Raw genomic sequence first — 6,077 nt, forward strand, 5'->3', positions numbered from 1 at the left:
GAGTTGTGGATAGTGATGAAGGATGTTGTAGGTGACAGAGAGACATCGATAAGCTGCAGAGCTGGGCTGAGAGATGGCAAATAGAGCCTAATGCGGGCAAGTGTGAGGTGATTCACTTTGCTTGGAGTAGCCGGAATGCAAAGTACTGGGCTAATGATAAGATTGTTGGTAGTGTAGATGAGCAGAGAGATCTCGATGTCCAGGTACACAGATCCTTGAACGTTTCCACCCAGGTTGACAGGGTTGTTAAGAAGGCATACAGTGTTTTAGCTTTTATTAATAGAGGGATCGAGTTCCGAAACCATGAGGTTATGCTACAGCTGTCCAAAACTCTAGTGCAGCCATACTTGGAGTATTGTGTACAGTTCTGTTCACCGCATTATAAGAAGGTTGTGGAAGCTTTGGAAAGGGTGCAGAGGAGATTGCCTGGTATGGAGGGAAGGTCTTTCTAGGAATGGCTAAGGGACTTGAGGCTGTTATCATTGGAGAGAAGAAGGTTGAGAGGTGACTTAATAGAGAGATATAAGATAATCAGAGGGTTAGATAGGGTGGACAGGTAGAGCCTTTTTCCAAGTATGGGGATGGCGAGCATGAGGGGGCATAGCTTTAAATTGAGGGGTGATAGATACAGGACAGATGTCAGAGGTAGTTTCTTTACTCAGAGAGTAGTAAGGGTATGGAATGTTTTGCTTGCAACGGTAGTAGATTCGCCAACTTTAAGTACATTTAAGTTGTCATTGGACAAGCATATGGATGTACATGGAATAGTATAGGTTAGATGGGCTTCAGATTGGTATGACAGGTCGGCGCAACATCGAGGGCCGAAGGGCCTGTACTGCGCTGTAATGTAATGTTCTATGTTTTTTGTCCAGGGAGCCCAGTGTGGGGTTAATGGAGTGGGTCATGTGCAGAGAGCCCAGTGTGGGGGTTAATGGGGTGGGTCATGTACAGAGAGCCCATTGTGGGGGTTAATGGAGTGGGTCATGTACAGAGAGACCAGTGTGAGGGTTAATTGGGTGTGTCATGTGCAGAGAGCCCAGTGTGGGGGTTAATGGAGTGGGTCACGTACAGAGAGACCAGTGTGAGGGTTAATAGGGTGTGTCATGTGCAGAGAGCCCAGTGTGGGGGTTAATGGGGTGTGTCATGTACAGAGAGCCCATTGTGGGGGTTAATGGAGTGGGTCATGTACTGAGAGCCTAGTGTGGTGTTTACTGGAGTGGGGTACAGAAAGGCCAGTGTGGGCGTTAATGGAATGTGTAATGTACAGAGAGTCCAGTGTGGGGTTTAATGGAGTGGGTCATGTACAGAGAGTCCAGTGTGAGGGTAATGGAGTGGGTCATGTACAGGGAGTCCAGTGTGTGTGTTAATGGAATGGGTCATGTACAGGGAGCCCAGTTTGGCGGTTAATGGACTGGGGTACAGGGAGCCCAGTGTGGGTGTTAATGGAGTGTGTAATGTACAGAGAGCCCAGTGTGGGGGTTAATGGAGTGGGTCATGTACAGAGAGTCCAGTGTGAGGGTAATGGAGTGGGTCATGTACAGGGAGTCCAGTGTGTGTGTTAATGGAATGGGTCATGTACAGGGAGCCCAGTTTGGCGGTTAATGGACTGGGGTACAGGGAGCCCAGTGTGGGTGTTAATGGAGTGTGTAATGTACAGAGAGCCCAGTGTGGGGGTTAATGGAGTGGGTCATGTACAGAGAGATCAGTGTGAGGGTTAATGGGATGGGTCATGTACAAAGAGCCCAGTGGGGGGGGGGGTTAATGGAGTGGGTCATGTACAGAGAGTCCACTGTGGTGGTTAATGGAGTGGGTCATGTACAGAGAGTCCATTGTGGGAGTTAATGTAGTGGGTCATGTACAGAGAGTCCAGTGTGGGGGTTAATGGAGTGGGTCATGTACAGAGAGTCCACTGTGGTGGTTAATGGGGTGGATCATGTACAGAGAGTCCAGTGTGGGTGTTAATGGAGTGGGTCATGTACTGAGAGCCTAGTGTGGTGTTTACTGGAGTGGGGTACAGAAAGGCCAGTGTGGGCGTTAATGGAGTGTGTAATGTACAGAGAGTCCAGTGTGGGGTTTAATGGAGTGTGTAATGTACAGAGAGTCCAGTGTGGGGGTTAATGGAGTGGGTCATGTACAGGGAGTCCAGTGTGTGTGTTAATGGAGTGGGTCATGTACAGGGAGCCCAGTTTGGGGGTTAATGGAGTGGAGTACAGGGAGGCCAGTGTGGGCGTTAATGGAGTGTGTAATGTACAGAGAGCCCAGTGTGGGGGTTAATGCAGTGGATCGTAATGCATGGAATGATGCTCGGCCCAGAGAAAATGACTCCTTTCCCATGGGAAACCCAGAACTGCCAGCCTAAGACCTAAGAGATAGGATGTTCCAGTCCATGAGGTTAGATGTCCCATTAAAACAGGATTAAAGACAGATGAGTTAGCCATCTGTTTACCTTTCCCCAGCCCAGCCTATCCCACTTCCTGGGCAGTACCCTGGTGTTAAGATTCAAACATCACAAATGGAACCTGACTGGGATTGTATGAATGGATTAAAATTCATTGATGTATTTGAATAATGTAAGGTCCGTGTGAAAAGTGGCATATTGTCCCTGATTGGTAACAGCTTGAAGAGATCAATTTTTCCCAACAGGAAAGGGAATCACATTTGCATATGCATGAATAAACACCGGCCAAGCTTCCAAATTGCTCCGTCTAGTTTTCTTAGGCTGTGGAAATTGAAGAGAAAACCATCCTTTTCAAGGGCATCATCACAGCTGAGCCTGGGCTGGGTTAAACATGGAGTATCCTTCTCCTCCCCGCAGTGTTTACAAGACTTTAGACCAGGAATGATGAAGCTGTTTGACTTCTCCCAATTGACAAAATTAAAATTGTCCACTTCAATAGTTTCCCATTTGCTTGGAGCTTCTCTGATCTCGGGGTTTCTACATCCTGGAGAGTGGGGTGAACCAGCTGTCCCTGTTCCAATCAGTGACTAGGAGGAAGGGGAGTCTGGAAGAACAAACCACCATGAACCCATATGGAAGGGCTCGGAGTTAAAAATACAAGATTAGCAGCAGAATTGGCCAATGATTATTTCAATCTGTGAGGGACAGAATTTGGGCAAAGAGATATCCTCAGGTGGTAAAGGAAAGGGTTGAAGATAATAACGACAATTTACCACAAGTTAAAAAGGAAACCCAAGAAGGGGGAAGTGAAATAAAAAAAACTCAGGCATTTTCACTGTCATAAGGAAGGAGACATGAGTTGCAATGTTGGTGGTTTAGGAAAAGCACTGGGAAGAAGGATGTGGTAAAACAGGAGAAGCCAGTGAGGTTTGTTAAAGCAGTAAAGGAGATCGATCACAGTGGAAGCTAAAAAGCTGCAGTAGGAATGTACAGCCTGGTCAGGGGTTGGTTGAGAAGAAAGGGCCAGATCTCTTTAAAGAACATTCCTGTGCAGGAGGAGGAGCAGGGAAACAGGAAACATCAATCTTTGATGCTGAGGAATGAGGGAATATGTCATTCAAAAGGAGGACAGGGGCAACCCCAGTATCCATGGAACTGGTTTCCGTGGTTTCAGTTACTGCCACCCGAACACATGAAAGGGAATGTTCCGGAACCAGGAGGCTACCGGGAAGGTAAGTTTCCCACGTAAATGAATGGGCTCACTCCTATCTGCCGTTTCAAGCTTCCGTGGATAGGTCCTGAAACATATCCCCGCTGGGTACGGGGGAGACTACTGTATTGACAGAAGAGATGGTAATATGTTGCATTCAAATTCAAAGTGAGGTTGGAGAGTCTGGTGAAAAGTGGTGGAGGGTCAATAGGAGTACAGTTTATCCTTGGAAAGGAGGCAGCTGGACCACGGCTGGGAGTAATACCTACTGTGTTTGGAAAACCAGTTGAAAACCCAACAACTGAGGTTTAGATTAGATTAGATTAGATTACTTTACAGTGTGGAAACAGGCCCTTCGGCCCAACAAGTCCACACCGACCCGCCGAAGCGTAACCCACCCATACCCCTACATTTACCCCTTACCTAACACTACGGGCAATTTAGCATGGCCAATTCACCTGATGTGCACATCTTTGGACTGTGGGAGGAAACCGGAGCACCCGGAGGAAACCCATGCAGACACGGGGAGAATGTGCAAACTCCACACAGTCAGTCGCCTGAGTCGGGAATTGAACCCGGGTCTCTGGCGCTGTGAGGCAGCAGTGCTAACCACTGTGTCACCATGCCGCCCATGGGAACCAACATGGGAAACTTACCTTCCCGGTAACCTCCTGGTTCCGGAACATTCCCTTTCATGTGTTCGGGTGGCAGTAACTGAAACCACGGAAACCAGTTCCATGGATACTGGGGTTGCCCCTGTCCTCCTTTTGAATGACAGGAAATATATTCTGGGATTTTTCTTGATTGTGTGGGTAGATGCTAGTGTTGTAACTGGACTGGAACAGTTTGGATAGGGGAGTGGCAAGTTCTCGAGCACAAGCCTTCAGTACTATTGCCTGAATGTTGTCAGGGCCTGAAGCCTTTGTAGTACCCAGTGTCTTCAACTGTTTCTTGATATCACATGGAGTGAATTGAATTGGCTGAAGACTGGTATCTGTAAAGCTGGGGACCACTGGAGGAGGCTGAGATGACACTTCTGACTGAAGATTGCTGTGAAACCTTCAGGCCTATCTTTCACACTGATGTAATGGGCTGTTTCATCAGTGAGAGTGGGAATATTTGTGGAGCCTCCAGTGAGTTGGCTGGATGTGGCAGGACTGCAGAGCTTAGGTTGTGGGATCGCTTAGCTCTGTCTATCACTTGCTGCTTATGTTATGTGACATGCAACTCGTCCTGTTTGGTGGCTTCACCAGGTTGGCACCTCATCTTCAGGTATGCCTGGTACTGCTCCTGGCATGCCGTCCTACACTCCCCATTGAACCAGGGTTAATCCCCTGGCTTGGTGTTAATGGTTCAGTGGGGGCTATGCCATGCCATGAGGTTACAGATTGTGCTGGAGTACGGTTCTGCTGCTGTTGGTGGCCCACAGTGCCTCATGGATACCCAGGCTTGAGCTGCTGGATCTGATCCAAGTCTGTTCCATTTAACACAGTGATAGTACCACACAATACGATGGAGGCTATTCCCAATGTGACAGTGGGACTTTGCCTCCACAAGGACAGTGCGATGGTCACTCTCACTGAGACTGTCATGGACATTTGTACCTGCAGCTGGCAGATTGGAAAGATGGAATCAAGTATGTTTTTCCCTCTTGTTGGTTCCCTCACCACCTGCTGCAGACCCAGTCTAGCAGCTATGTCCTTTAATACAAGTCTGATGTTGGTATCAAACCCACCACACACACTCACATCCTCAGGGAATATCGATGGAATGGAAGCGATGTCCAGAATCTACATCAGGTTCTGACACAATCTCCATTCCCTCACACTTGTGTGTTCCCACTCTCTGGGAATGGACTTTCCCTGATTGTGTTGACAGGTATGGAGTTATCATTTGGATTTTACAATAGAGGCAGATGGATATTGGTCACTTTGTAAAGGTGATCATTTTAAAGAAGTCAGAAAGTCATTTAAAACAGTGATCTCTGTGTATCAATTCTACAAAAGCTTGCTATTATTCTCATCTAGCAACCAAACAGAATCCCTTGGGTGTGAATGAGTTAAGAGTTGACACTGCTGAGTTAATGCCAAACCGGGAAAAGAGAGAAAGGTCAATAGTTTCGTTTTGACTTCAGAACAGAAGGTTAAAGTTCTCAGTTCAGGGGTGAGAACAGTTTTCTCCTTGCGAGAAATTGATATTTTCAGTTCAATTCAGGATAACCAGAGACCCGAGCCAGAGGGCTGCAGTTTCTGGAACTTCTCAACCGGGAGAGTTTGGATCAAAGTCAGTTGTTGGAACTGGAAAGATTGAAACGATCCGAATTGTGAAAGGTTCATTCCAGCAGATTTGGGAAGGAGTCATGAATCTGTCTCAGCATTCCAAGGATAAGGGAGAGTCGGTAAAATAAAAACTGACAGAGTTGACCTTTTAGTGAATATCTGTAACCGTGCTGTGGAACAGATTGAATCT

Source organism: Chiloscyllium plagiosum, unplaced genomic scaffold, assembly GCF_037043375.1.
Source record: "Chiloscyllium plagiosum isolate Xiang-an unplaced genomic scaffold, Cpla_swu_hap1 HiC_scaffold_35, whole genome shotgun sequence".
Lineage (NCBI taxonomy): Eukaryota > Metazoa > Chordata > Chondrichthyes > Orectolobiformes > Hemiscylliidae > Chiloscyllium > Chiloscyllium plagiosum.